At 40.7% G+C, this 17221-nt stretch overlaps 1 protein-coding gene across 3 annotated transcripts in view; it reads left to right on the top strand.

Annotated features, from left to right (window-relative positions):
• The first annotated feature begins 9976 nt into the window (after nucleotides 1-9976).
• mical2b (microtubule associated monooxygenase, calponin and LIM domain containing 2b) overlaps nucleotides 9977-17221 on the top strand; it is a 66225-nt gene continuing 58980 nt past the window's right edge. The window contains exon 1 of one of the 3 annotated variants that reach the window (XM_030425868.1): nucleotides 9977-10203. The gene's annotated coding sequence lies outside the window, so the exon portion shown is untranslated. The remainder of the gene's footprint in view (nucleotides 10204-17221) is intronic. The other 2 variants (XM_030425869.1, XM_030425870.1) reach the window with 2 other exon arrangements.

The following is a 17221-nucleotide window of genomic DNA, read 5'->3' on the forward strand; positions in this document are numbered from 1 at the left end:
AAAAATGCAGCTCATTCAGGGACAAATCGGAATCAGACAATCACACATGTCAATATTTGCTTGGAAAAGCTCCCATATTGCCTGAATGCCCTATAATAGAAATACAGCACATTCCTTCCCCTCAGGTGAGATTATTTCCTCTGGTTATGAAATTCATCCTTGAGTTAGAAGGGAGACATTAAATTGAGGATATCAAGACAAAAATAAGAATATTACCCAGTTTGTGTGTGTGTTTTGGAGTAAGGCTGAGGTATTTAACGTCCTTTGATTTTCAGAAAACATGGGGGCAAAGGAGAAACATCAGAAGAATGACTTCCGACGCATCTTCTCAGGTCATGAGTTACTGCTACACTCATTCAGTAAATAAAAATTGCGGTTGAATTTTATGAAACTGTCTCATGACTTTCGCAAGGCTAGGTAAAAGTTTTCAGTATTTCCTCAGTGTTGGTTTCAGGTTTAGTATGTGAAGCTGAACTACTCAGCAGTCTCATATGTGTCCGTCATAAAGACGAGCTCACAGAGAATTAACAGCAAAACATGTTCAGCAAAATAAGAAAATAAAAAAACTCCACAGTAGACACAGCTGGAGACAAGCTGATGAACATATCGGAACATTCAAACATTACCATGATCACACACTCACAACATTTCCACATTCAGTGTGAAGTCATTTAATTTCCTTTCTTTTGTCCTATTGTAACGGCATGTCAGTACTGTGGGTCGTCCCTTAACTTCAATGGAACAGAGCTTAGGAATGTATTCATTCTCTTTTTATTTTAAAAAGGAAACACTCTTTCCAGAAAAAGAGGATGATGCACCTCATCAAACAGTGGATCAATCACTGGTCCTTGCAGGGGAGGCCGTTGTTCCAGCCCAAGCGCTTCCTGAACCACAATCTTGTCCTGTAACGCTGATTGTAAGAGGAGGTCACTGTCTCGATGACTTGATCAGTGCCTTCAAGGACCCAAAAACGATTGCATCTGAGGTCAACAACAGGAAGGAAGTGGTGTTTTGGGAGACTGCTTGACAGAATTTTGGATGGATTTCTATGACAACTGCACACTGGGAGTTGAGGTGAAAGTCCCCTTCATCAGGCATGATTTTCAATGTGAAGAATGGCAGGTTGTAGCTAGAGTATTTGTCGTAGGGTGGAAACAATCTGGTTACTTCCCAGTGAAACTTGCAATACCATTTCTGGAAGAGGTGCTGTATGGCTCGACAACCAGTAGTTTCAAGGATTCCCTTTTTCTGTACATATCACAAGAAGAAAGATCTGTCCTTCTGAAGGCTTTGGAGGACTTTAATTCAGTGGACACAGATGAATTGCTGGATGTAGTCGATGCACATGAATGCAAGCAAGTCCCTACCAGGGACACGCTGCTCCCTGTTTTGGCACAGATTGGACACAAAGTAATCGTTCAGGCCCCAATGTATGTAATTAAGTGCTGGCGTCCTGTTGTGGGTTCTGTAGCTGGTTTACTACCACAAGAAGGACTGCATCACTTCATTGCACACAAAAAAAACAACTGCGAAAAACAGCTTCTAAACTTTCCAGAGGAGATGACAGCGGCGGTCGTGTACAGGATCAGATCTCTTGGATAAGGCCATACTAACTGAGTTCATAGAAACCACAGAATTCCTCTGCAGAATACAGTCCCACACATTGTGTACTAAAGCTGCCCATTGGTTACTACAGCTATCCGGATTTTATGTGAGGGATTTTATTTCATCTGCTTTTAAAGTGGTTGCTGTCTTCTTTCACAATCCAATGGTAAGCTTAAAGGGAGTGGGGTTGTATGAGATACTTATGCTTAGTCAGTGTATTAACTGCAGTAGACAGCACTTGGCACTCTCCCAGTTTGCAGAAGCAGAGGGAAGTGCAGGGACAGAAGCAGAGCTATACATTGCTGGGGACGGGGACAGCAACGCAGCAACAAAACATATTTTAGTCACCTAAAAGAAGTCCCACCTTAAAAGAATACACCAGGTTACCTGTACACTATATTTGGAGTATTTTCAGTGATTCACCTGGTGGGAAAACAGCCGCTTCTTTCGACACCAACCATAGAACTCCCATATTCCTATACCTAAAGTGCATCTGTGCCTGCCGCACACTGTATTACTCCGGTTAGTGCCAAAAGAAACGACTACTTTTATGAGCAGGCGAAGAGCTGAAAATATTCCAAATATAGCGTACAGTTACAGTTCAGTACAGTAACTGGGAGAGTGCCGAGCGCTGTCTACTGCAGGTACACTGACTAGGCATAAGTACAGCCCCACTATAAATACCAAAATCCAATTAGGCATGTTTTATATTATTATCACAGTTGTTTGTAGCAACCCCAGTAGAAACACGAATGTGAGCCTTGACCGATGTTTTCAAGGTGTTTAAATATAAGTGAGTATAAATAACATTATTTTCTAACTATCAGTATGTAAGCTGGCTAACAGGAGGTTTGAAAACTGTTCTTATCCTGTTATGTACAAAATCCAACCTGTTCTGTTTTTGACTATGGTGTATTTTGAAAAAGACCAATAAACCATTCAAGTTTGCACAAAATGTTGATGTCCTCTCGGTCACATTCTATACATCTTTACACTTCTAATGACACCACCCATAGTTATTTTACACCTCACTTTCTAGTGATAGAAATGTGCTGTGATTGGTTATGGAAGACACAGTACTTTATCAAACATTGGATTGTTTTAATCTCTTCCACTGATATAAAAACAGAGGCTCAAGAAATATACACAACCATCCTAATGATGCACTATACAGTAGTCCAATTGACCAGTAGTCAAACTGATCATAACATTAGATTTATGATGTCATTGCCAGTCTATGTGGTTGCTGTCCAGAGTGCTGTTGTCCTTGTTAGAGATGGATACATTTTTTGTGTTACCATTTAGGTGATGCCAATAAGAGATCAGTTTATTTTTGTTTGAACTTTACCCTAAGCAAAATACCAAAAACATGTAACAACCAAACTTTGTTATGAACAACTTTTGAAGCCTTTACAGTTTGACAAGTTTAATATTAATTGAAGGATAATAACTCTAGCTCAAAAAGATTAATTTTGTCAAACTTGAACAACTATTTAAGTCAAACATTTCTTATTTTCTAGCTAACAATAGCTAATAGTACTTAATGATGAGTTAATTTACTGACAGATTGTGAAAACTGAGAACTGTAAGTTATACAGTCTTTTCTGATTATTTTGGTTCAAACAAAGACACAAGATAATCACACAAATATGAAAAGTAATATTTACATTATGCTGTAAAAACATGTACTAAAGTACCAAATATACTACATGATTTGTATGCTTTTGTCCATTTAAATTGCCTCAAATAACTGGATGGTCCCGCAGATGAAAATATAAATCAAGTGCCTGGGACATGGTAGATGGGAACTCCAAGCTTGATTCCTCCATTATTATTGTGCACAAATCAAACACGTCACATGGGACTGAACATAAAAATGTGCAGCTGTCTTTACATGTGGTTAAATCTTCAGTCAGGTGAACAAGACAGTCCTCTGCATCCCAAAGGTGAGGGGCCATGTACATGACATCAGGTATCCCACTGGGCACGTTGGTGTTCTTGGAGGGCATGAGCATTCCAAACACCCCGGATGTCATCTAACACCTCCTGTTGAAGAAACAAGAACGATTAAGTCACAGCTGGCATACAGTGCATTTTAAAACAGTGATTAGAGCCTATAATAAGTAAAAAATAGTCCCCTTTGTTCTCTGCCTTTGCAGTGGGTATGAAAAACAAACGTTTGTGTTAAGAAAATAAAAGGAGCTTAAACTGCATTGTGATGTGTCTTATTTTCCCAACAGTCTAAAGAATCAATACATCATACACATTCAATAAACATAAACACACAGTGGCTCAAATCTCTAAGATTACATGAAGGTAATGCAGAGTTGATGGTACTGTTTGTGGGTTTCTTGCTGTGATCATAATATAGGCTATTTACCTGAATGATTGGCATGAAACAGAACTGTGACGGAGCTTTGTCAACCAAATCCCCAGCGAAGAATCCCTCATCCTTCAGTTCTGCTTGAGGCATGATCCAGGGTTCGATTCCTTCTTTTCTCATCACTCCCCAGCAGCTCTCAATTCTCTTGTTCGCGGTACTTGCCCCTGCGGTGTAGCACCTCTCCGCTGCTCTGTCATCCACGTCATTTCTCCGTAAATACCGCTGAATGTCTCTGACCACCATGTTCTCAGTGCCCACGTCAGTTCGTACAAGCCTGGGGCAGCCCCCACAGCGCCCCACTGCTTCCACAAAGTACCCCCCGATAACTTTAGGCTCGCTGTTAGTGAGGGTGGCCCGCAGCCAAGTGATGTTGCGTGAGAACCCGTCGATGCAGCCATTAATGCATATCCCATTATGGCTTCAGTTTGTCGTATGTGCCACACAAAGTTAGGTCCCTGAGCAAAATATTGCCTCCTTCTGAGACGTCTGGTCTGGTGAACTTGGGAACCGATGGGGTCCAGTAGAGAGAGGAGGATCCTGACGTCTTCTTTTCCGGTAGAAATACTGTGTTGTTTACACTTTGTATATATCCACCGGTGACTGTGATCCTCTCCAGGGCCGTGCAGTTGGTCAACAATGAAATCTCTCCCAGTGTCCAAGTCGTACCTCAGCCAGAAAAGCAACCTGGCTCTCAATATTCAGTTTAAATGCCTCTCGATTATAATGGTTCCCTGCAATGCCAGGCTTTTCAGAATGTCTTTGTAGCTCATTCCCAGCCTAAAACAAACTTTTATCATACCATCCCTGTCCATCGTGTAGCTTTGGCCCCTCTACTGCCTCTACCTGAGACTTTAGAGAAGGTGAGCTTGATTTGCTTACCCCTCACCACTAGGGGGCCCCCTCAAGTTGCAAGTCCAGTCTCAATATCTGAGGAGTGACCCGACCGAAAAGGTGTGAAAAGTACCTGGCACCTGGCCCGCTGATTGGTCAGATCTGTTGTCTACTGCACTGCGTTGCTAAGACGACCAGTACTACTAAGAGGAGATGTGAGGCAAGTTGAACTGAGCCACCGGTACCGGTACCGGTCATTCACGGCATGGCATTAAAACAAACCTATTCATCTGGTTTAGAAGAAAGAAAAAATGTCAATGATGTTTGTTTTATGCGTGATTGAATGAAGTTCGCTAATCTGCACATTTAATTGAAAAATAAAAACTGAATCAAAAACAGGAGTGGGAGTGTTGTTGGTGTTCACAGCTCGTTCAGAGCTTTGGGCTGCCGGCAGGAGGAAGATGTCATAGTGCCATAAACGTCTTTGAAATAGCATCGAAACCAATACTTTTTAACGTTGAAAAAAAAATTTCTTGTATAATCCACCTTTAATATGTTTTAGTTTAACTGTCCATGTTTAGTTTAGAGGTGACTTTTCACTGTCAGCACAAAGCAAGGACATTAATTGATCAGATTGTATAAATGCAGAAAAGGGATCAATTTGTGATAATGCTCATTAGTGGAAAGCTTAATGGATACTACCGTTGATAAAAAAGTAGGGGCAGCAGGCAGAAAGTGATTCCAAGTTATGACATAGCAATCGAATTACATTTCCTGCATGCAAATTCTGAAAGCTAAAATAAATGTACAGAGCAGTTGGCATGAGAAATACATAAACCACTAACGAGAAAAGTTGTTTTATTCACTTAATTACACTTTGTTTTGACCATTCACAATTCCTGGTTTTAACTTTGAATAATCCAGTCTCCTCCTTGGATTAAGAAAACACTGTATGTGCCTCTGTGATGTCATAGCAGTTGTCCACCACATGAGGGCAGAGCAGGGCAAAACATCCAGGGACACTAACAGAACACAGTATGTACATGCACACATACACGCGTCCGCACACTTCATATTACAGACAATTTAAAAAAAAGACAGCAGTTTCTGATGTTTGTCAGTTGTTCAGAAAGGCACGTGGAGTCTCACACTGCTGAGAATGGAGAGAGGTGGTTCACTTAAATTACAAGTCTTTTCTATTGGTTAATCGGAGGTCATGGTTTTGTCTGTGTCCACTCATTGGTTGGTTGGTTTGTCAGCAGGATTACACAAAAACTCTTAAATTGATTTCTATGAAACTTGGATAGAGAAATGTTCATGGCCAAGAACAGGCCCCTTTAACTTCTGGTGTGGATTCAGGAAAATGGGATGGATCTGAGAATTTTACTGTCTTTAACACAGCAAGATTTTAGTTAGAGAATACACCCTGTCTTCCCATAAACACAATGGACATACATGGCTAAATTTCAAATTAAAATACTGATCATCTTTGTGGCTGATGATCTGAAGCATCCCTCATTCTGTAAATGCTGGATTGATTTATATTACATTTTTTGTGTCATGCACACAAAGGACCCAATCCTCATGGGTTTACGTACTCCCTAAGTACAGCTGTAGTGGTCAAACTACAAAATTACAAAATCGCATCTTAGTTTTTCCAGCTCAGTCTTCAACAACATATTCTGCCTTCTCTCCCAAGTTTGGCAAACCAGATCTGCTCCAAATAAGGTTCCCTTCCTTCAGCACAGCTTTTTATAATTACATTTATTTATTTTTTACAATCATCCAGCCAAAATAAATCAGCGTAAATGGTGGACAATTAAGTCAAAAGCTACTATGAAATCACTTAACATCCTCATCGTCTGCTCTAGCTCACACAACAAAGTCTGTCGTCCTCTAGAGCCGCATTAAGCCTGCTGTTCTTTGGGGATGAAGGTAATGTTCCTGAATGTAACTGTGCACATTGGGATCTTTGCCCTTGGTGAAAATTCTACTTTACATAAGATCCTGTTATTTATGAAACAATACATTTGTAATTTTTGCTTGTACCATAAATCAGCAGATCATTCATGGCGTCACAGCCCAAGAGTGACAAGAAACAAAGTGAGAAAGAGAAAGAGGGAGAGAAAGAGGGAGGGAGAGAGAGAGAGGGAAGGAGACTGGTGGTAGAGGGCCACAGGCTGGACTCAAACCCCCGGCCCCTGCAGTGAAGACACAGCCTCTGCACATACTGTAAGGCACATGCTACACCAACATACGCCACCGGAGAGCCCCGTGAATTATCAATGAGTGAGACATCTTCACATTCTGTTCCAAAACTGAAAGCATTATACATTTATGTCTGATGTTAGGAGCCTCCTACACCATATCTCCCCCTAATAGTAAAGACAGAAGTGTTTCAACTACCAGTGTCTCACATACTGTTAATCCGTAATAGTGTATGCAGTGGGTATCTCCTTCTGTTAGATACGGAGAACATGTTCAGCATAAGTGCAATTCTCTTCTGCCCTCAGAACACAGCTGCCACAGAGCAATGGTTCCGCCTCCCCGCAGCTGGTCTGGTGAGACGTGTGTGTGTGTGTGTGTGTGTGTGTGTGTGTGTGTGTATCTCTTATCAAAACATCTAAACGCTTGACCAAGCTACATAAATTGGCTTCAAATAAATGATACATTTGCTGGAAAATCTGTAAATTGACGTCGGCTCATTGTCAATAACACGTTGGATTTATTTGGGACGTCTCCCACATTACAAAGGAGCAGGGATGTCATGAAGCCAGTCTAACATGTGCAACAGCAGGCTCTGTACGAGGCGGTCTGAGGGTCAAAGGCAGCAGTGGTGACAGTGTAAGGCTTTACCTCCAAACTCTACCCTGTCAGCTCCCTTCATCGTTGTCCAAAGAAGTCCATGAAAAATGTCCCTTAATTGGAATTCAACTGAGAAATCCTTCCATCCTTGATTTGAGGGGAACAAACCGTCACCTCAGTCGATATTTTACAGTCAGGCTGTCTACTCATAATGCATGTATCATTAAAATACAAACATCTGGAGCTGAATGACAGATGTTCAGTGAGATGTTTTTTCTGTACAAGGTACATAGTTATGTGTCCGGTGTGAAACCTTCCTTAGTCATCCAGTTTAAGTCAATTTGTCTGGCTACATCATAATGCAGCTGCAATCAAACACGCAAACTACAGCATCAGTGTGTTACTCATCCTGAGGCACATCACACAAGACAAGACAAACTATTTGGGGCAACAATATTTATAAAATAACACTATCCTAATCTGTTTATTTCATCATCAGCCCCTTTACTGCTGAAATAAGAGGCACTTGACTGTTGATGTCGGCAGGACTGGCGCATGGGAATTCAGTCCATTGTGTGCAACGCTAAGTAACTCCTGTAGGTGAGTTTTTAAAATGTGAGTTTGCAAATAGGACATTTAACTCACAAATGATCCTCATACACGTGACTAACCTATAGAAACATCAAGACACAGGGTTAGGCTCAGGGCCATAGCCAGGATTTTAGAAGTACTGAGGTCATGTACACTAATCCTGCAAGGGGGGATGTATGTATGTATGTATGAAAAATGACTCTTTGTTTAAGTTTGGTTTCTTATTGCTTTGAAATCCCCTTCACTGTCCAATGAATTGAGCAGATGAGCACAACTGCAGCAGCTGTGCTTTTAAGGAGCCAGGAACACACTTTCATTTAAATTCTTTTTAAAAGCTTGGGTGTGGAGATGCCAGGCAGCGGGTAAGAGCCTAATTGTGTAGTGGCCGCTAAACCCGGGAAAGAAAAAGGTGCTGGAATAAATTTACACACAGTTTGATTTTATTTTCATTTATTTTATTTATTTTTTTTTTTTGCCGAGGAAAACATCAAATTCCACATATTAAAATAATTTGTCTAAATTGTTAAAAAATTTGCATTGGCCAAATATGTCTTTAAATTCAATATATACCAATCCATTGTTATGGGTTAACCAGGGATTTGAATGGAGACATGTAAACTGTCTGTCTGTCTCTGGCATCGATACATTCTGGGTGTTCTCTGCTGCTGGTATCCTCTGTGACTCGAATGCTGACAGAGAATATTCACTTGACATTCGAGATTGCCACCAGCCCAAGTTTCACGCTCAGCTCCTCATTGGATGTTGGTTGAGGAGGCGATGAGAGGCGCAGCTTTTCAAATCCTGCACCGCTGCCGTCAAGTCAGCCACAAACAGACACAGCAGCACCGGAAGAGGGGCAGATTCACTTTCAATGTAAAGCCGTTAAGACCTAAACCCAATGTACAAATCACGCATTCACTTATGATTATATGCTTTACTTAACAACTGCAGGGACACAAAACCGTTGAACTATTGTTTATGAATATCAGAACTGACTGTATAATCTGGGCAGGATCCATTCCAGGCACGCACCTAGAGCCATTTTGTTACTAAGTGGCCCAGACAGAGGAGAAAGGAACTGTTTGCTTTAATTAATGTTTCAATAACATTTTATAATCTTTTTAAAATATGAAAATGTATAAGAATCTCCTGTCAAAAAATGTGTTTCTATGCTAACATACTGTTATACAATAAAACACACTTGTTAGCTCTGCTTTCCTTATAAGTGCATGACTAAACAATTGTGTACGAATAGTGAAATGCAACTACGACCTAAAATATATTCCCAAATAAATGAATGAATATATCATAACCATGTGACAATGGGCCCTGAGGAAATAGTCTGCCAGGAGTAATCTGTCCATTTAATCCAGCACTGTGTATAATGCATAGGCTGAGAGTTTAATTTTAAAGTTGGGCCAACAGGCTAATGTAGACTGTCTTTATTCTACCAAAATCTTTCAGTGTTCTTTCTTAAAAGCTGAAGGAAATGTAGGTTTAAACTGTAAGCATTAAAACCTGCAGATACTGAGGCCTGTGTGGGGAGAGAAACCGAAAAAAAAACATATGTGTAAAACTAATAATAGAGTAACTCATATTATCAGTGAATTATTAGCAGCCCGAATACAGTAAAAGATACAAATCGTTAATTCTTCCTTGTTATGCCTACTTCACTGACCGAGTCGTCGATGAGAGTTTTATTCTGGAAAAACAGAAACCGGAAGCTCGCTCTCTGTCCTGTAACCGCTGGTCGGACTTGACGCCACCCTACAACACGGGGGTCCTCGGACACAGAGACGCGGCTGCTGTCATGAGAGGAGCAGGTCGCTGGAGAAGGACGCGGCGCCGACAGTAACCATTAACGTGTTTGCGGACCCGTCGGGGACACACTGTGGATAAAACCCTTAAGGACCGCAGCGGGACCGCTCTTTTCTCCGTCATGGACTCTCCGGTGTGAGTAGCTGACAGCCGCACTTTCCTCTTTGAGCGTGAGTTGCGCGACTGAGCGGTTATCAGGAATGTTATTTTGAGATGCTTCACATCTGACATTGAGCTCGTGCTGCCGGGGAGATGTAATGCTCGCCTGAAGCTAACTGTTGGGGCGCCGTGCTGCTGTTCAGTGATAACTTTACAGATGGTAGAAGGTGCAACAGGTGACGTGGGCAGGCCCCAGACAAAGGCTCAGACAGCCGTCAAGTGGTTTACTGAAGCCTCTGTCGAAAATGAGGTAAACAGATGTGAACTTTGTTGAATAGTTGCTAGGTGTGCTGTGGATACCGAGTACAGATAGTATTCACACTTTAAAATAAGGTTCGTTTGATTTGACCTGTATATGGTAGGGGCTGCTAATGATCCCCTCTCACAGTGGACACTAGTCCTGTAAAGGAGCACTGTGTAGTTTTGGAGAGGAAATTTAAACACTACAATATTAATATTAATGAGGTAATGATTTAAACTCTGACATATTTAACTGAATAACTGAACAAACACGCTGTACTCGGAGGAAAATAAGGTCCCAGAACGCTGTTTGAAGCTAGAAAGGTGGCAGGGTCCGCCGCATACAAACACATCAAAACAGTAGGAAATTGTGAATTGTTTAAAGTCAATTTATTCAGTCGTGAAAACAAAGAGTTTGATGATGTAGTCTGTTTAGCCGTAAAGGCGTCCCCCAAAACTACATAGTGCTCCTTTAAACAAGCTGCAAAGGCATAAAGAAGGGTCTCGAAGAGGAGCTGAGGTTGTAGAACAGCCCCAGTTTCATGGTGCCCAGGAAGATTCGCCCACAGGAAAAGTACAAGATTGCATGGCCGTGAATTTTCCCCCCGGAGTTTCCCAGTTGTGTGCATGAGCTTGTAATTCTATAAAGTGATACAAGTGTGTCCTTCCCTCCTCTCGTGTTCCAGTTGATTCCTGTGTGCAGCAGGTGGCTTCACGTCCTCAGAGACGTGAAATCCAGTCAGGCAAGTCGGCCACGTCTCATCTGTGAACCCCGTACACCTCTGTAGTTGTGGACCGACGTTTCAGTTCGCAGGATAAACTTTCACTCAATTTGCACTTGAGTGATGTAATGGATTACTCTTCATTAGAACCGGATCTGCACCAACTTAATGAATGTTTTCCCCTTTCTATTCACACAAGCCTGCCAACAGTGCAGAGGTCAGAGTATCCGGTGCATGCGCTCAGTGGAGGGTGTTTTTTTTTACGGTTGCGTTCATATACATGGATTATGGATCGCAGTTGTTGCAAGTGGTTTATGGTTGTTGGATGGGAGTGTTGGTCTGAAGCAGCTTGGTCAGCATAAAGGGCTAACAGGTCAGAGGTGCAGGATTTGGACAATTCCTTGTTAAGTGGTGATTTTAAACTGGGGTAGTTGCAGAAAAAAGGCTTGGGCAACCTTGTTGTTGCGGTTTCTACACCATTACTGCTGAATTAATCATGTTCACCTTTAAAACGTTCCTGCTGCTGACAACTGCAAATTTTTGTTTTAAAGAAAGATCTTGGTCTTTGTCATTGTTTTTTTTGTGTATGATTTATCCACACGAAGCATGCACTATGTTCTGTGTATCGGACAGATAAATTATTGAGCTGATATCGGGAAATCAATCTTCTTGGGCTAAATATCGGTTTCAGGTGTGCATAAAGTACAGGTTGAAAAATGTAAATTGTTTGTTATCTGCAGAGCTAACAGCCTTGAGTTGAAGGCAATTATTGGTTGTGGTATCAGTTGATAAAAATCCATATTGTGCATCCTTGATACAGACAAAAAAATGAGTGCCTACCTAGCCCCATTTGTAACCTGCGGAGCATTGCATTTTGAGGTCATGATATAGTTTGAAAAATAATGGACAGCAAATGTAGTATACTACTATAGTAATGTGATTTACTGTGATTTCAGACACAAGCAATGTTCGCCAAATGACAGTCTTCTATTTAGCTTTGTTGGTGCATTGCTGCATTTTCTTCTCGGTAAAAAACCCGAGCTGCTGGTCGGCGACATAGTGTGAAGTCGTTGTCTATCACGCCACAAACAAAAGAGGAATCCACCTAAGCGTTCCTTAGTGCTACTAGTGATCAAAAACTCCACAGGGTTCCTTTAATGTGAATTTGATGGGTGGAAAGGAGCAGAATGGAACAGCACTGTATGCACAGATGTAATGATATAAGCACTGATTTCACCTCTGGTCATATTTAGAGACATCTGTGAGAATAAGTACCTTTTTGAACGCAACCTGCCATTGTTCAAAGCATTTGACATGAAGTTGATTAGAGGCCTTGTTTTAGCTTCTTCTTCCCATACATGTAATCTTTGATTCACAGTGCTGTTATGTGTGTTCCCCCTCGATTGTCTCTCATCATCTTGATTTTTATGTTTGTGGCCTTGATGGAAACCCCTTTCTGTTTGCAGTTCATAACAGAAGTCAAATGTATGACATTTCTTAAGTGGTTTTTTTCCCCCTCATTTTTTTCCTTTGATCTTCCCTTCCTACTGCCATGCAGCCAACCCTCAAGATGTTAATCTCAAACCATTTCATCTTGCTGTTTCCTACTCATCTGCACAGTGATACTTGTGGGGCAGAAAAATAGCCGTTGCACAAGCTGTCACTTCCTGGAATGAATGCTTGACTTATAAGGGGGTGTCACTGCACATATCAGGCCAGGGGGAGAAACGGGACAAAAATACACCAGGGAGTGGAGTGTCACTGTCCGACCAGATGGGCTCCTGTCAGATGAGAAAGGCAAAGCTGAGCTCTTGGTATGTCCAAGGGTTTTCCACAGGTAGCAGGATGATTAAAATAAATCCTGTATAGAAGCTCCAGGTTAAGTCTAGGCAAGTCTCGTCAGTGTTCCCCCTGTATTTTAATTATGAGCTCCGCTGCTAAAATCCATTAAAAAAGTGGGCCGCTAATGACTTTGACTTACATGTTGTGCAAGCATGATTACCCGTTCCAGCGCCCTCTCATCAATCTTGAGAGGACTCGTACATGAAAGTACTGCTGTAGGTGTAGCATAGCTCCTTTAAGGAACAGGATTTTGCATAGGGAGTGCATGTTTGAGCGAGTGTGAGAGAGTGAGCGGCAGGAAAGTGACTGCAAGTTGGAGCAGAGCCTGTGGATAAAATGACTGCAGTGTGGAAAAATTTTAAATTTGAAAGCGAAAGTAGTCCAACGGCGACATGTAACATCTACAATACTGCCGCTGAGCGAGGGGGTAACAAAAGAGCTGCACTGAATACTACTCATTTGATTCAGCACATAAAAAAACAAACACTCACAAAGTTTGAGAGCTCATCTCCGTGGTAGAGGATCGGGGTTTTCTTCGTCATCTGGAGTTTTTGAATTCCCGGTATGCCCTATCATCTCGGCATTACAGTACATTGACTCCACTTTCGAGTTACAACATGCTGGTATTCTCACTAGTTTCGTGGGTCTCATACAGCAGAGCATGTGAAACAGGCAACCGAGGAGATGCTGAACGCACGTGAAATAGACAAGCAACGCGTCCACGTCATTTTACGTGACAACGTACGGAATATGAAAAAAGCAATGGATGATATGGAGGTACCAAGCGTGGGCTGCATCGCACTTCAGCTGACTGTACACGAGGGTCTGCTGTCACAGTGCAGCGTCACAGACTTACCTGCTAACGCAAGAAAGGTGGTAGGCAAGTGTTGCAATAGCATATGCAGAATAAGAAAGAGCCATATAAAAGAATATACTTTGTTTCAACAAAATAAAAAAAACTATTAAGGAACAGCTTGCATGCAGGTACTTTTTTTTCTTAACGCAGCTGTATTATCCAGGAAAATATTAGTTTAGGATAAGTATCAGATCAGGACTCGGTATTGGCATTTACTAAATATTAAAGGACTTGCATCGGGATCGGGGTAAAAAAAAAAAACCTGACCTGGTCATCCCTAGTTATAGTCACTAAATGCTGCAGCCTCTCAGGACCAGGGAAAGTCTCCCTTCGTTGTGGCCCCAGCAGTTAAAAAAGTAAAGGGTGTTAACCGTATCAGATGTCTCCCCTGTGCTCCTGATGACAGTACTGTATTGAAACTGAGCAGTTACTAACAGTTCGTATTTTGGACACTGTGGAGCATCGGCTAAGTTTATAGGAAGTAATTTTAATTACCTGACTTCGCTGTATGTCATTACTTGCGTAGGAGTTAATGGAGACTAAACTTATTAAACTTTTTCTCACTTTATTCTCCCTTACTTGAATGTGTTGTTGCTTTCAGGTTGGGAACTACTTTATTTCATCTACTATTTTAAACTATTAACATTAAAGTATGACTATAATTGTGCCATGTGACAACACCAACCCTAACACACTCTATTGGTTTCACTAAAATTGGTCTGCCTTATTGCATTAATTTACCAGCTGTTTTTCTTTATGTATAAATGCTCTTCTTTTGCATTAAAGTTTAAGGTTTTAGTGTCTGCAAGTTTGATTTGCCGTCTGGAAACATTAAGACCCTTTGTGCGCAGCTGTACATCAGTAGTCTTAATGCCTATTAGCCTACAAAGTCCTGTATTTCTCGAGGACACATGGGTCCAAATCCAACCCCATGAGGCGGGGTCTTAAATTTAATCTAAATCAAAATATAGTCTAGACGGTCATTGCTTGGCTCTAGCACAACCACTACTGAGTGCTGCACTATTAAGTAATACATCCAGGACAGTTTTTGTTCAGTAAATCATTACATCAATAAACTCTATTCATTGTAACTTAAGATACTGCAACGCTGGCAGTGAGCTCATAGAAACAAGTGGTTGACTTCTAAATTAAGACAGCCTTATGCACATTGCTGTGCAATGTGGAGATACTTTATGGGATATAATGTCTCAACTGCTTGCAAGCTGTAGGCTTAATCCATCCCCAAACCTCTACAGTGTGTTGTGTTAATACTGTAAGGATTAAGGGTTTGATTTCAGGGCTCACATGCGGCAATTGAAGCCTATCGCAGTACAAGCAAACATATGGCGTGTATTATTCAACCCAAGCTACTCTAGTTTGTGTTGTGAGAGGGGTGGAGTAAAGCCTGACTCATATTCTCTGCCGTAAGCTCTTATTAAGACCGTGAAATTAAAGTTCTACACTGGAACAAAAGCAATACTTTGATTTACTAGCACTAAGTGGAGTTGTATTTTGTTCATAAAATCTACAAAATTCCCTATAGTGCACGTCTCCTTTTTTGTCCACCAAGTAGCACAAGATTTATTGATACCAATGATACAATTACACAGTATAAATTCTCCAGCTCCAATTGTTAGTTTTTTTATTAAAGGGGCACTATGGAATTTCTGTGATGTGCTGGCAGCTGGTCATTTATGTTACTAGACTCCATTTCTAGTCTAACATTAGCTACTGCTGCTCTCTGGTAGCGTCCTCCAAATCTACTGTAAGGAGGCTTTAAGTTCTAAATAATTTTGCAAAGAGCCTCAGGATAATTGTTGAAGAAATAAGTACCTGCACTGTCTTTGTTAATATTTAAAACTGTGAAAATAGCTATTAAACTCTGAAATCTGGTGAAGAGGAGATTACAATATGGATTTCTTCAAATAAAGGATTGGATTATCTTCATTTGGAGCACATATATTGGTTGTATTTATTCGCCAGCTATCTAGTTTTACATCTAAAATGGTCATCAGACTGAACTGTATTGCTACAGTTAAAATAATAGCCACTGTGTTATTACTAAGGCCATAATTGTAATATTTTCCAGATTTTGTAAGTTGGGGTTTATTATACTACCACGTCAGACATGACCTAAGGAGAAATAAGACCTTTTTTTTCCTCTTGCTGAGGATCCTTTGGAAGTAACAACTTCCAAAACATGAAACAGTCACACAACGCCTGTATTTGCTAAGCCATTTAATTAATTAAGGCGGGAGCATTAATACTGTCTCATCCCCTTCCTATGTGCTAATTATCAGTTAGTCAGAATAATCCACAAGGGATCAGACTTCAAAAAGCTTTAGGCCTACTAGTTAAATCTTGAGCAAATTTATCAACATTTAACAGTTAACATAAAATGTTAAGGCAGTGGTCACTTTTATTTTTATGTTGAAATAATGTGATATTTTTGGAGTACTAAGATAAACAGAAGAATGCTATCCGTGGTGATAGCAGGGATATATTTGGGTTGAATGACTGGATGAATCCATAGTTCTCTATTAATACAAACAATCGCAGTGTATTTGCAGTGACAGAACTGCAATTGACAGCAATGCCAATTTAGGTCTTGTAACTACACTTGTCCTTTTACAGTCATAGTAGTTCAATGTGTGTTTACCAGATGTTTGGACACTCCTCCAGACTTGGTTACAACCTTTGTACCAAAGGTAAGACTCAGCACTATGCCCTTGTCAGTAAACCTGCGTCAAAAGAAACCGTCCATGTGTGATAGCGTAAATCCTTAAAAGGAATCTCTAACCCCAGCTCAGAAATGTGACGAGTTGTTGTTGAACACACACATTGTTATCTTGCTCCCTATATATCTGTAAAGTCTGATTATAAACTGCTGTTAATCCACATCAGGAGTGCTTGGAGACGGTATCATTCTTGACTCCATGGTATGTATAAACAGAAGTGTCTTAACATTGAGTGAGTCTAGAGCTCAGCTGGGCATATTTTTTTTTTATGGGGAGCCATGTATCAGTTGCTATTCTGTATTTTAATCTGAACTTCAAACATGATTGAGTAATTGCCTTTGGTCAAGCATTTAAAACAATATGTAATATGTACATACATTGTATGTAATAGTTGATTAATGGTTTGCCTGATTATATTTCTTGGTGCGGGAAGTGCAAATGATATAAAATTGCTTGAAAGAGGTCGTAAAATCAGTTTTACACAATCGCTTAATGCCTCATTGTATAAAACACGTTCCTAAATGCATCATAACCTGGTGTTGAAGATTAGCAAAGGCAGTTTTTGTGTTAAGTTTTGATGTCAGGTTTTTTTTTTTTTTTTTTTTTTAAAGTATCAATCTTTGACTGTTGA

Source organism: Sparus aurata, chromosome 8 (assembly GCF_900880675.1).
Source record: "Sparus aurata chromosome 8, fSpaAur1.1, whole genome shotgun sequence".
Classification (NCBI taxonomy): Eukaryota; Metazoa; Chordata; class Actinopteri; order Spariformes; family Sparidae; genus Sparus; species Sparus aurata.